The 14,761-nt window shown below is 39.3% G+C and overlaps 1 protein-coding gene across 27 annotated transcripts in view; it reads right to left on the bottom strand.

Annotated features, from left to right (window-relative positions):
• Rtl4 (retrotransposon Gag like 4) overlaps positions 1-14,761 on the bottom strand; it is a 410,686-nt gene that overhangs the window by 78,194 nt on the left and 317,731 nt on the right. For 6 of the 27 annotated variants that reach the window (XM_063280485.1, XM_063280487.1, XM_063280476.1 and 3 more), the window contains one exon: positions 14,337-14,452. The exons of the other annotated variants lie outside the window; for them this stretch is intronic. The gene's annotated coding sequence lies outside the window, so the exon portion shown is untranslated. The remainder of the gene's footprint in view (positions 1-14,336; positions 14,453-14,761) is intronic. 27 annotated transcript variants of the gene reach the window in all.

Genomic DNA, 14,761 nt, shown 5'->3' with positions numbered 1-14,761 from the left:
GTATCTTACCACAAATGCAACCCTACAGAGGATAATAGAAGGAAAAGTCCAACACAATAAGGCAAACTACACTCTAGAAAAAGCAAGAAATTAATCTTTTCACAACAAACCCAAAAGAATAGGAACACACAAACATATTTCCACCTCTAACAATAAAAATAACAGGAAGCAATAATCATTGGTCCCTAATATCTTTCAACATCAATAGACTTAATTCCCCAATAAAAAGACATAGGCTAACAGACTGGCCATATAAATAGGACCCAGCATTTTGCTGCATAGGGGAAACATATCTCAAGGTCAAAGACAGACGTTACCTCAATGTAAAAGGATGGGAAAAATTTTTCCAAGCAAATGGACCCAAGAAACAAGCTGGAGTAGCCATTCTAATATTGAATAAAATCGACTTTCAAACAAAACATCAAAAAAAAATAATAAGGGAGGACACTTTATACACATCAAAGGATAAATCTACCAAGATGAATTCTCAATTCAGAATATCTATGCACAAATGCAAGGACAATCATATTTATGAAAGAAAAGTAACCAAAGCTCAAAGTACACATTGAATCTTACACAATAATAGTAGCATATTTCAACACCCCACTCTCACCAATGGACAAATCATGGAAAAGGAAACTCAACAGAGACATAGTGAAAGTAAAAGAAGTCATGAACCACATGGATTTAACAAATATCTACAGAACATTTCACCCTAAAACAAAAGACTGTATCTTCTTATTAGCACCTCATGGTACCTTCTCAAACATTGGCCATATACTCAAACAACAAACAAACCTCAACAGATACAGGAACATTGAATTAATCCAATGTATTCTATTAGACCACCATAGACTAAGGCTAACCTTCACTAGCAATAACAATAGCAGAAATCCCACATACACGTGGAAGGTGAACAACTATCGACTCAATTATAACTTGGTCAGGGAAGACATAAAGAAATAAAGACTTTTTAGAATTCAATGAAAATGAAGGCCAACATACCCAAACTTATGGAACACAATGAAAGCAGGGCTAAGAGGAACACTGGGAGCTCTGAGTGTCTCCAAAAACAAACTGGAGAGAGCATACATTAGCACCTTGACAGCACACCTAAAGCTCTTGAACAAAAAGAAGCAAATACACCCAAGAGGAGTAGAAGGCAGGAAATAATCAAGTTCAAGCCTGAAATCAACTAAGTAGAAACAAAAAGAACTATAAAAAGAATTAACAATTTTCTGAGGAACCTCCAGACTGATTTCCAGAATGGTTGTACCAGTCTGCAACCCCACCAACAATGAAAATTGGACATTGAACTGCCTGAGGATCCAGCTATACCTCTCTTGGGCATATATCCAAAAGATGCCCCAACATATAACAAAGACACATGCTCCACTATGTTCATTGCAGCCTTATTTATAATAGCCAGAAGCTGGAAAGAACCCAGATGCCCTTCAACAGAGGAATGGATACAGAAAATGTGGTACATCTACACAATGGAATATTACTCAGCTATCAAAAACAATGACTTTATGAAATTCATAGGCAAATGGTTGGAACTGGAAAATATCATCCTGAGTGAGCTAACCCAATCACAGAAAGTCATACATGGTATGCACTCATTGATAAGTGGCTATTAGCCCAAATGCTTGAATTATCCTAGATGCCTAGAACAAATGAAACTCAAGACAGATGATCAAAATGTGAATGCTTCACTCCTTCTTTAAAAGGGGAACAAGAATACCCTTGGCAGGGAAGAGAGAGGCAAAGATTAAAACAGAGACTGAAGGAACACCCATTCAGAGCCTGCCCCACATGTGGCCCATACATATAAAGCCACCCAATTAGACAAGATGGATGAAGCAAAGAAGTGCAGGCAGACAGGAGCCGGATGTAGATCGCTCCTGAGAGACACAGCCAGAATACAGCAAACACAGAGGCGAATGCCAGCAGCAAACCACTGAACTGAGAATAGGACCCCCGTTGAAGGAATCAGAGAAAGAACTGGAAGAGCTTGAAGGGGCTCGAGACCCCATATGCACAACAATGCCAAGCAACCAGAGCTTCCAGGGACTAAGCCACTATCTAAAGACTATACATGGACTGACCCTGGACTCTGACCTCATAGGTAGCAATGAATATCCTAGTAAGAGCACCAGTGGAAGGGGAAGCCCTGGGTCCTGCTAAGACTGAACCCCCAGTGAACTAGACTGTTGGGGGGAGGGCGGCAAAGGGGGGAGGGTGGGGAGGGGAACACCCATAAGGAAGGGGAGGGGGGAGGGGGATGTTTGCTCGGAAACAGGGAAAGGGAATAACACTCAAAATGTATATAAGAAATACTCAAGTTAATAAAAAAATTAAAAAATTAAAAAATTAAAAAAATTTAAAAAAAAGAATAAAACCAAGAGCTAGTTTGATAAAATCAACACGATAGTTAAACAGTTAAACTTTTAGCCAGATTAAGCAGAGGGCACAGAAATAGTATCCAAATTTTAAAAAATCATGAACAAAAAGGGAGACAAAACAAGAGAAACTTAGGGAATCCAAAAAATAATCAGGTCCTACTACAAATGTCCGTAATCAACAAAATTAGGAAACCTGGATGCAATGGGTGATTTCATAGACAGATGCCAGGTTCCAAAGTTAAATCAGGATCAGATAAACCATCTAACAGCCCCATAATCACCCAAGGAAATAGAATAGAAGCATTCATTAGAAGTCTCGAAACCATTCACTCCTTCTTTAAAAGGGGAACAAGAATACCCTTGGCAGGGAAGAGAGAGGCAAAGATTAAAACAGAGACTGAAGGAACACCCATTCAGAGCCTGCCCCACATGTGGCCCATGCATATACAGCCATCCAATTAGACAAGATGGATGAAGCAAAGAAGTGCAGACCGACAGGAGCCGGATGTAGATCGCTCCTGAGAGACACAGCCAGAATACAGCAAATACAGAGGCGAATACCAGCAGCAAACCACTGAACTGAGAATAGGACCCCCGTTGAAGGAATCAGAGAAAGAACTGGAAGAGCTTGAAGGGGCTTGAGACCCCATATGTACAACAATGCCAAGCAACCAGAGCTTCCAGGGACTAAGCCACTACCTAAAGACTATACATGGACTGACCCTGGACTCTGACCTCATAGGTAGCAATGAATATCCTAGTAAGAGCACCAGTGGAAGGGGAAGCCCTGGGTTCTGCTAAGACTGAACCCCCAGTGAACTAAACTTTTGGGGGGAGGGGGACAATGTGGGGAGGGTGGGGAGGGGAACACCGATAAGAAAGGGGAGGGGGGAGGGGGATGTTTGCCCGGAAACTGGGAAAGGGAATAACACTCGAAATGTATATAAGAAATACTCAAGTTAATAATAAAAAAAAAGAAGTCTCGAAACCAAAACAGATGATTTTAGTGCAGAATGCTATCAGATATCAGACATCCCAAGAAGATCTAATACCAATACTCCTCAAACTCTTCCATAAAATTGAAACAAAAGAAACACTACTCAATTTTTCTATGAAGCCACAGTTATACTGATACTTAAAACACAAAAACACCCAACAAAGAAAGAGAGTTTCAGGCCAATTTCTCTTATGAATATTGATGCAAAATACTCAATAAAATTCTTGCAAATAGAATCCAAGAACACAGCAAAATGATCGTTCACCATGATCAAGTACGGATCATTGCAGAAATGCAAGGATGGCTTCATATATAGAAATTCATCAATGTAATCCACTATATAAAGAAACTCAAAGAAAAAAACCACATGATCATCTTATTAGATGCTGAAAAAGCCTTTGACAAAATACAACATCCACTCATGTTAAAAGTATTGGAGACTTCAGGAATTCAAGGTGTATATCTAAACATAATATACAGCAAACCAGTACCAAATCAAACTAAATGGAAAGAAACTTAAAGCAACCTAACAAAAATTAGGGACTAGAAAAGGCTGCCCACCACTCTTTCCCTATTTATTCAACATAGTACTTGTACTGGCTAGTTTTATGTGTCAACTTGACATAAACTGTCAAGAAAGGGACACAGAATAAATAAATTGTCACAGAAAAGGAGCCTCAGTTGTGGAAATGCCTTCATGAGGCCCAGATGTAAGGCATTTTCTCCATTAGTGGTCAAGGTGGTAGGATCCAGCCCACTGTGGGTGGTGCCATCCCTGGACTGGTGGCCTTGGGTTCTATAAGAAAGCAAGATGAGCAAGACAGGAGAAGCAAGCCAGTAACATCCTTCCATAGCCTCTCCATCAGCTCCTGCTTCCTGACCTGCTTGAGTTCCAGTCCTGACTTCCTTTAGTGATGAACAGCAATGTGGAAGTGTAAGCTGAATGAACCCTTTCCTCCCCAACTTGCTTCTTGGTCATGATGTTTGTGCAAGAAGAGAAACCCTAAGATGGTACTTGAAATTCTAGACAGAGCAATTAGACAACAAAAAGAGATTACAGAGACACAAATTGGAGGGAGGCAGTCAAGGTATCACTATTTGTAGATCGGAGGATAGTATACATAAGTGACTCCAAAAATTCTACCCAAGAGCTAGTACAGCTGATAAACAACTTCAGCAAAGTGGCTTAATATAAAATTAACTCAAACAAATCAGTAGCCTTCCTCTACTCAAAGGACAAAAGTTCTGAGAAAGAAATGTTCAACATCTTTAGTCATAAGGGAAATGCAAATCAAAACAACCCTGAGATTTCACCTCACACCAGTGAGAATGGCTAAGATCAAAAACTCAGGGGACAACAGATGCTGGCGAGGATGTGGAGAAAGAGGAACACTCCTCCATTGTTGGTGGGATTGCAGACTGGTACAACCATTCTGGAAATCAGTCTGGAGGATCCTCAGAAAATTGGACATTGAACTGCCTGAGGATCCAGCTATACCTCTCTTGGGCATATACCCAAAAGATGCCCCAACATATAAAAAAGACACGTGCTCCACTATGTTCATCGCAGCCTTATTTATAATAGCCAGAAGCTGGAAAGAACCCAGATGCCCTTCAACAGAGGAATGGATACAGAAAATGTGGTACATCTACACAATGGAATATTACTCAGCTATCAAAAACAACGACTTTATGAAATTCGTAGGCAAATGGTTGGAACTGGAAAACATCATCCTGAGTGAGCTAACCCAATTACAGAAAGACATACATGGTATGCACTCACTGATAAGTGGCTATTAGCCCAAATGCTTGAATTACCCTAGATGCCTAGAACAAATGAAACTCAAGACAGATGATCAAAATGTGAATGCTTCACTCCTTCTTTAAAAGGGGAACAAGAATACCCTTGGCAGGGAAGAGAGAGGCAAAGATTAAAACAGAGACTGAAGGAACACCCATTCAGAGCCTGCCCCACATGTGGCCCATACATATACAGCCACCCAATGAGACAAGATGGATGAAGCAAAGAAGTGCAGGCAGACAGGAGCCGGATGTAGATCGCTCCTGAGAGACACAGCTAGAATACAGCAAATACAGAGGCGAATGCCAGCAGCAAACCACTGAACTGAGAATAGGACCCCCGTTGAAGGAATCAGAGAAAGAACTGGAAGAGCTTGAAGGGGCTCGAGACCCCATATGTACAACAATGCCAAGCAACCAGAGCTTCCAGGGACTAAGCCACTACCTAAAGACTATACGTGGACTGACCCTGGACTCTGACCTCATAGGTAGCAATGAATATCCTAGTAAGAGCACCAGTGGAAGGGGAAGCCCTGGGTCCTGCTAAGACTGAACCCCCAGTGAACTAGACTGGTGGGGGGAGGGCGGCAAAGGGGGGAGGGTTGGGAGGGGAACACCCATAAGGAAGGGGAGGGGGGAGGGAGATGTTTGCCCGGATACCGAGAAAGGGAATAACACTCGAAATGTATATAAGAAATACTCAAGTTAATAAAAAAAATAAAATAAAATAAAATAAAATAAATTATGGAAACAACACCCTTTACAATAGTCACAAATAATATAAAATATCTTGATGTGACTCTAAGAAGCAAGTGAAAGATCTGTATGACAAGAATTTCAAATCCCTAAAGAAAGAAATTGTGTAAGACTTCAAAAGATGGAAAGATCTCCCATGCTCATGAATTGACAGGATTAATATAGTAAAAATGGCCATCTTACCAAAATCTTTCTACAGGTACAATCCAATTCCTATCAAAATTCCAACTCAATTCTTCATAGAGTTAGAAAAAGCAAATCTCAAATTCATTTTGAAAAACAATAATTTAGGATAGTGAAAACTATTCTCCATAATAAAGGAACTTCTGGGGGGAGTAACCATCCCTGTTTTCTGTATTATAGAGTAATAGTGATAAAAACTGCATGATATTTGTACAGAGACAGGCAAGTAGAGCAATGGAATAGAATTGAAGACCCAGAAAAGAACTCACATACCTATGTTCACTTGATATTTGACAAAAAAACTAAAACCATCCAATAGAGAAAATAAAACAATTTCAATAAATGGTGCTGGTTCAACGAGCAGTCTGCATGTAGAAAAATTCAAATTGATCCATTCTTATCTTCTTGTACAAAGTTCAATTCCAAGTGGATCAAGGACCTCCACATAAAATGGCATTCACTGAAAGTAATAGAAGAGAAAGTGGGGAGGAGCCTTGAACACATAGGCACAGTGGAAAATTTCCGGAACAGAACACCAATGGCTTATGCTCTAACATCCAGAATCGACAAATGGGACCTCATAAAATTGAAAAGCTTCTGTAAAGCAAAGGATACTGTCCATAGGACAAAACAGCAATCCGCAGATTGGGAAAAGACAGTTTACCAGTCCTACATCCAATAGAGGGCTAATATGCAAAATATGCAAATAACTCAAGAATGTAGACTCCAGAGAACCAAATAACCCTATTAAAAAGTGGAGTGCAGAGCTAATTAGAGAATTCTCAGCAGAGGAATCTTGCATGGCTGAGAAACACTTGAAATGTTCAACATCCTTAGTCATCAGGGAAATGCAAATCAAAATGACCCTGAGATTCCCCCTCACACCAGTCAAAATGGCTAAGATCAAAACCGCAGGTGACAGCAGATGTTGGCAAGGATATGGAGAAAGAGGAACACTCCTCCATTGCTGGTGGATAGGAAACTGGTAAAACCACTGTTGAATCAGTCTGTCGGGTGCTAAGAACATTGGAAATAATTCTACCTGAGGACCCAGCTATACCTATCTTGGGCATATACCCAAAAGATGCTCCAACATATAACAAGGATACATTCTCCACTATGTTCATAGCAGCATTGTTTATAATAGCCAGAAGCTGGAAAGAACCCAGATGCCCTTCAACAGAGGAATGGATACAGACAATGTGGTACATAGATACAATCGAGTACTACATAGCTATTAAAAAACAATGACTTCATGAAATTCACAGGCAAATGGATGGAACTAGAAAATATCATCCTGAGTTAGGTATCCCAGACACAAAAGAACACACATGGTATGTACTTACTAGTAAGTGAATATTAGTCCAAAAGCTCACAACACAAATGATTCAACCCACAGACCATGTGGAGCTTCTGAGGAAGACCAGGGTGTGGATACTTCAGTCCTGCATTGATTGGGAAACAGGATGATTGTGGGGGGTGTAGAGGGATTGGGGCACCACAAAGGGAGAAAGGAGGGGGAAGAAAATAAGGGTGGCAGTGTCAGGAACTGAAAGAGATGTGAGAGAGATACAGAGGGTCAGGAAATTGAATAAAAATATGTAGCAGGAGGATGAGGAACTGGAGATAGCCACCGGAGGGTCCCAGACACCACAGAAATGTGAGGCTCCCACCATCCAATGGGGATTATTTGAGCCAAAATGTGCAGAATTGGTGGAGAGAGAACCTGTTGAGACCACCTACTTGGTCAAAGAACAGGAACAAAAAAAAATTGAAACAGAGACTAAAGGGAGGGCCAACCATGGTCTGCGTCACCTGGGAATCCATCATGTCTCCGGACACCAAACCCAACATTTTTGCTGTGGTCAAGAGGTGCTTGCTAACAGGAACCAAGTGTGGTCTATCCAAGAAGTCTGACCAGCAACTGACCAATGCAAATGTGGATGCTTGGAGCTCACCATCAGACTGAGCTCAGAGATCCTAGTCATGTAGCTGGTGGAAGGACTGGAGAAGGTGAGGGAGATTGCAACCCCATAGGAAGAACAACATCAGCATTGGATCACCCTGTGCTCCCAGAGTCTAGACCACCAACCAAGGAGTGTACCTGGAGGGACCCGTGGCACCAGATACATATGCAGCAGAGAATGGCCTTGCCTGACAGCAGTAGGAGGGGAGGCCCTTGGTCCCAGGGAGGCTCGATGACCCAGTGTAGTGGGGTGCTGGAGCAGTGGAGCAAGACAGTGTGGGTGGGTGGGGGAGCACTTTCATATAGGCAAAGTGGAGGGGTGTGGCCAGATGTAGGATGTGGGATTGGGGTATGGTAACCGGGAAATGGGATATCATTTGAGATGTAAATGAATGGAATGAAAAAATTCCTTTTCAATGAGACAAACAATGAAAGGCTGATCATTTGGGTTGTCTGAGGTATGGACTTTAAACATAGAACTGGGTGCTGTACCTTCATTCCTCAATTCTCAATTTGGAGCCCAAAACCTGTGGCCTGTTTTAGTTGTGTATGGAGATATTGAAGGTATCTTGCACAAGTGTTTATAACAATGACTAATTTATCATATCAACTACTCTTTGTGTACACATCAAAGAACAATTCTCACATCAATAAATGCATTTGGTATTTTCATAAGGATACTGCAATAGCATCAAGAAGATGAGATCCAGTCTTCATTTGGCAGGGAAATTGACAGGTTAATTGTAAATGGCTTAGCGGATTATGTTTGAAATGAAAGAAAAAAATGAATGATTCTCAGTGTAAATTTAAATAGTCTGAAAAGAGGTACCTTAAAACATGACGTTATTCTCTTTCTGTTATGTTCAGTGGCTGTCTAGAATTAGTGGATAAAATTGTTCCTGGGAACAAAAAGACAAAACCTAGAGGTGCACGGAAGGACTGGACCATATGGCTGGATTCTTGGTGGAACTTGGGTTCCCAGAACAAATTCAAGGTTATATTCTAATATGCTAGATGGCTAGTGTTTGAGTCAAAGCGTTCCTCTAGCAGAGATAAATAAAGGTTCTTTATGTTCCAGAAGAAGGAGCTAAGAAGGGATACACAGTTGCCAATAGAAACAGGACAGTTTATCTAAAGATACACTTCCAAGGTCAAAACCAAGCTTCTGCAATGACAAAAGAGATGGGCAGCTCAAATACCATGCTGGACAGACTTGGTATTCTTCTATTACATTACATGGGCCTTGGGCTCAACTTTATAACATAGGCATGTAGCATGCTCTATTATACATAGTTTCACACAGTTATACATGATATATTTGTAGCACCTTACATTTCTACCCAGAGCTGTGTATTATAATGGGCCATGGGAAGAGCTAGGGCAAGGACTGAAGGAGTGGAAACCCCATAGGAAGAACCATATTAACTAACCAGACCATGCAGAGCTCCCAGAGACTAAACCACTAACCAAAGTATATATACATGGAGGGATTCATTGATATATATATATATATATATATATATATATATATAGAGAGAGATTAGATAGATATAGATATAGATATAGATATAGATATAGATATAGATATAGATATAGATATAGATATAGATATAGATATAGATATAGATATAGATATAGATATACATACATATATATCAGAGGATGGCCTTATCTGACATCAATGGGATGGGAGGCCTTTATTCCTGTGGAGGTTTGATGCCCTAGCATAGGGGGATACTAGAGCTGTAAGGTAGGGGTGGGAATGTGGGTAGAAGAGCACCCTCACAGAAGCAAAGGAGATGAGGAAAGGGGGGATGGGATGGGGGGTAAGGAGGGTTAACCTGGAAGGGGGCTATCATTTGAAATGTAACTAATAAAATGATTAATAAAAAATAATAATGGACCATGGGTCACCTTTAGACACTCAAGTGTACCAGTGGAATTTAGTTGATCTGGAAGCTATGTTTGTAAGCCTTCCTCTTGGTCAACTGGATTTTTATATGTTAACTTTATATGGCCATAATAACCTTATTCTCTGCCTTTTTCCTCCTTTCTCAAAACAAATATCCAATTAAGGTAAAGAGAATCCCACACTGGTTTAGAAAATACTAAACTTTTTACACTTCTCACAACGTCATTCCCATTAACTCTCTTTAATTGTTTTCTAAGTCAGTTCATTAGACCAGCACAGAACCATTTGGAAATAATAAAAAAGTTCAATGTCTATATGATTTTCTGGAAATTAAACTCTAGGAGAAGTATCACATGTTCCAACAGAGTTATAGCCATGACCCCATGCTGACAGTGAATTGGCTGGGCCCAGACAGAACACAGGGGATAGTTTAAATTCTAAACAGAGAATCATTTGCCTCTCCCTGATGAGAACTGAGGACCACTAAGAACAAAGACAGAAGTAGCAACTGAGGTCCAGGGGTTCTTTCCCAGAAAAGATGCTCCAAAGATCTCAGAGCTAAACCTACATTATCTTTAGGCTTTTGTCTCATGCTTTCATAAACATTATAAATTTACACCGATATAATAGGTAGCAAATAGGTTTTCCTCCCTTCTTTGATCAAAGAGTAAATACATATTCTGCACCAATTTCAGATTTTTGTGTTTCTTTTAGAAATCAGAGGACGTATGCAGGCTTGCTTTTTGCGGGGGAGGGTTGTTGCTGTTGTTGTTGTTGTTGCTGTTGTTGTCGCTGCTGTTGTTGTTTCTGTTGTTGTTGTTGCTGCTATTGTTGTTTCTGTTGTTGTTGCTGTTGTTGTTGTTGCTGTTGTTGTTTCTGTTGTTGTTGTTGCTGTTGTTGTTATTGTTGTTGTTGCCTTGGTAGAAGGGCACCAACATCTCCGTGATTACACAGTGTGATCAAAACCTCTGTGTTTTTCCTCTCCCTCTCCCCATTCTCAAGTCCAAATAACAGAGAAAATGGAGCTGTCCTCAATACTGCTCTTTAACTTACAACTTACAGTTCTCTTCCTTTGGGCAGAGATCTGTCTTACTTTACTATTCTACTCTTGCCTACTAGCCTTTCGTTTGCTCCTTCTCTTCTCTCCCTCCCTTTCTATTTCTTTGAGGAAAATACTTTTTTTTTGTATCAGCGAAGTCATTAAAATTAGGTTGTTTTTTTATTAAAAATTCCCACTCTGCCAAGGTTACATAAGAAATTAATAATCATCCAAAGCCTTGTGTAAACAACTTAGAACTGAAGGATATGAGTAATATTTCCATTGATTGTCAGCTGCATTTTCTTTGCTGCAGCTTTTATTGTTTCCCCCTGGCTGAAGAAGAGGCACAAGCTAGTTGTCAGAGATCCAGTGACAGAGCATTAAGATTACCAGTCAAGCAACATTTACATGAAAGAATGGATGGGAACCTCTAACACATTCCTGGCCCACTTAAGGAAACAGCAGAGGTTAACCATTTAGAGCAGCAGCAGCAGCAGCAGCAGACTTCCACACTCTCATTTGCACTTCTGGACAGGAGAGCATTGAGCTAGACATCCCAAGAGTAAAACTGAGAGGGTTTAATAACAGATTCTCCAGTCCTCTAGCCTTTCAAAACTCTTTCTACTGCATCAAACCTCACCTTTTTTCTCTGAGAGAAGGTTGCATTTGTAACTGGAAATTCAAAGAACCCCCACTGTTTTCTAGCTAAAATAACTACACTACTGAAGGCAGAAAAATTCTAAAGCACAGGATGTACCTACCCTCTAGTGTCAGAATTATCTCTTGACCTGCAAACAAAATAATGTCATTCATTATGACTGAAAGATATTTTATTGTGTAGACATGATTATTCTCTGATTTGTTATTGGACACCTAGGTGGGTTCCTTAACTTAGGGATTATAAATAGTGCTACAGTAAAGATTGATGGACAAATGTCTCTGGAATATGTTGACTTGGAGCCCTTTTGGTCCATACTCAGCAATGGTATAGATGGGTCAAATAGCACATCTATCTTTGTTTTATGTATTTATTGTTTGACAATTTCTTATGAGTAACATATTTACTTCTCTTCCATCCAACTACTCCCATGTTTCCCTCCTTCTAAAATTCATGCCTATTTATTTATTACTGGGGGGGGCAAGTGTGTGTACACAAGTACATAATAAATGAATAGGGAGGTTGATATATTGAAGCTTGAGTTGCAGAAGGTGGTCAGCTGTGTGAAGTGGGTGCTGAAATGCTGGTCCTCTACAAGAACAAGGCCCATTGGTCCAGCCATGTTTCATCATAATTTAGTACATTTCTTTGAAAAGTTAGTACACTGTGTTTTGTTTATATTCACCCTCCCTTACCCAGATGCTCCATGTCTCCTGTCAATACCCACTTAATTTTTGTGTCCTTTTTTGTTCCCATCTTGGCCAATTTTTGTTGCTCTCTTCCACTGAAAAATGGTTAACATATTAGGGAATCTTGGGGCTTCATGCTCAACTTCCTTCTCTCTTCTACCTTTTGGGCTATCTTTGGCTTGCACAGGCCTTGAGCAAGCTTTCACAACACACACACACACACACACACACACACACACACACACACACACAAACACACACGTACATCCTGCTGTGTCTGATTTTTATATTTCTTCTGGAACTTATTCTGCAATGGTCCCTGAGCCTTGGCAATTTAGTGTTCTGCCATCTAATATACTATGCACCTTGTCCAATTGTGGGTCATTGTGTTTAATCACTACTACAAATATGATCATCTCTGAAGTGCAATGATCTATAGCACAGCAATCGATCATTGGGAGTTGTTTTAACACTATGACCATTAGATCAATAAGAGTTCCAGGTATGGGTCCCATCTTGTGGATGGGACATAAATCCATGCAAAAAGTAGCTGTTTCCTCCCATGATGTTCATGCCACTTTTGCATGTCTTGCCAGGTCAATAATTATTGTAATTAACAGGATTCACAGCTGAGTAAAATAGATAATTACTTTTCTCCTTTAGTTGCCTGTATGATAACTTCCATCACTCTGATAGCTAGACAGGAAGGGTCAACTTTTTAAGTCAGTTTAATGTCTCTATATTCTATGACTCAAATATGTGGTGGCTTCAGCAATAGGGTCTTACTATTAAGAGATCATAATGTCCAACAAATTCAAAAGAAGTCACTGAATTTTTGTTATCCCATGGTGTCCAGGAGGAATATTTTTGTCTGATTATACAGTAGTTCCATTTTAACTCCTTATGTGTGCATATATTTTAGGAAACTTTGACAGCACTTTGTTTCCATATTACATTTTTGAAATCTCTATTGAAAATTCTCCTTCCTAGTATTCTTTCCTCTCCCTTGTTCTCCGCTCCACTCCAGTTTAACCTTTCCCATTTTACAATTCCCCTATTAACCCCTTATAACAGAGTATTCAATCTTCCCTTCCTTGACACTCCTTCACTTGGACCATTAGTGTTTTCATGACATCTAAAAGTAACAAATAATTAAAAGCAGTTAGACATGATATAAAGTCTGTATTTTGAGTAAATAGCATAGACAATATTGGTTATACAAGAGAGATAAGGACTCTATATTATATTATTGATAATTAAATGGAACAAAAGACAATAGCCCTTATAGTTAGGAGTCAATTCGAGTGCAGATACCATTTTGCCATATGGTATCTATTTCAAGACATTACTTAGGAGCACAGCATAGTCAAAAATCCTTGTTTTATCTGAAAACTGGGTAAATTCCACTTTCCAATGCTAATCTTCTCTCTCTCTGGTTGGTTTATGAGATATGCAAGTTGTTTCCTAATTTATTCTTGTTTTTTTATTCTTGTAGAAAATAGAAATAAAATAGATTAAAAGAATACCAATAACTACCTAATTGTCTTGGGACATTGAAAACAAACAATATCACACTATTTTAAATTTTTATTTCTTTCGAGATATGGTGTCATGCACTATTTTCATTACACCAATAATATATAAGGATTTCTCCTATAACTGTATCCTTAACAGGGTTTGGTACTGTGACAGGCCATAATCATACAATAATGTTCAAGGTTAAAGATCTAACAACTTAATGACCTTCAATAAAGCCTTATCTACTAGTTTCCACCCATGTCACAACCTGACAGTCAATCTTTTAATACTTGAGTCATTTGTGAAATATAGAAGAAGATGCAGGTTTACCTATAAAGGAAAACAAATAGGAAACATTTGGATACTAGGCCTAAGTTAAAAGAAAAGATATTTCTGAATGTTCAATTTCCTACCTCTTACGGGGACTTCCAAATTACACTTGACACTCCATCCATGCTATAGTAGTGACTAATATCAACGTCAATTGTGTTGAAGCATGTTCTACAATTCACTTGTCCTGAGATTCTCCCTTAGAAAATCAAAGTTGAAAAAAGCTGTGATTTCTCTGGAGATTAACAATATGTAGTTATTACACTAAATATAGAAATCATCTTATTTGGCTTTCCTCAAAACCCAAGATTTCTTAAAACAACTTGATAATGGAAACTCCTTCGAAAGAATGATTACAAGCATTCAATGAGATCAATACTAAGTGTTAGAGAGAACATTCAAAAAAAGACACTAGTATAAGAAAATAAATAATTTAACTTATCTGTCAAAATGTTCATAATGAAGAATAATGAAACATAAAACAGTACATAATCCAGTAATTAAACAC

Source organism: Rattus norvegicus, chromosome X (genome assembly GCF_036323735.1).
Source record: "Rattus norvegicus strain BN/NHsdMcwi chromosome X, GRCr8, whole genome shotgun sequence".
Classification (NCBI taxonomy): domain Eukaryota; kingdom Metazoa; phylum Chordata; class Mammalia; order Rodentia; family Muridae; genus Rattus; species Rattus norvegicus.
The sequence above is the reverse complement of the archived record's forward strand: the minus strand, read 5'-3'. Positions and strand labels throughout refer to the sequence as shown.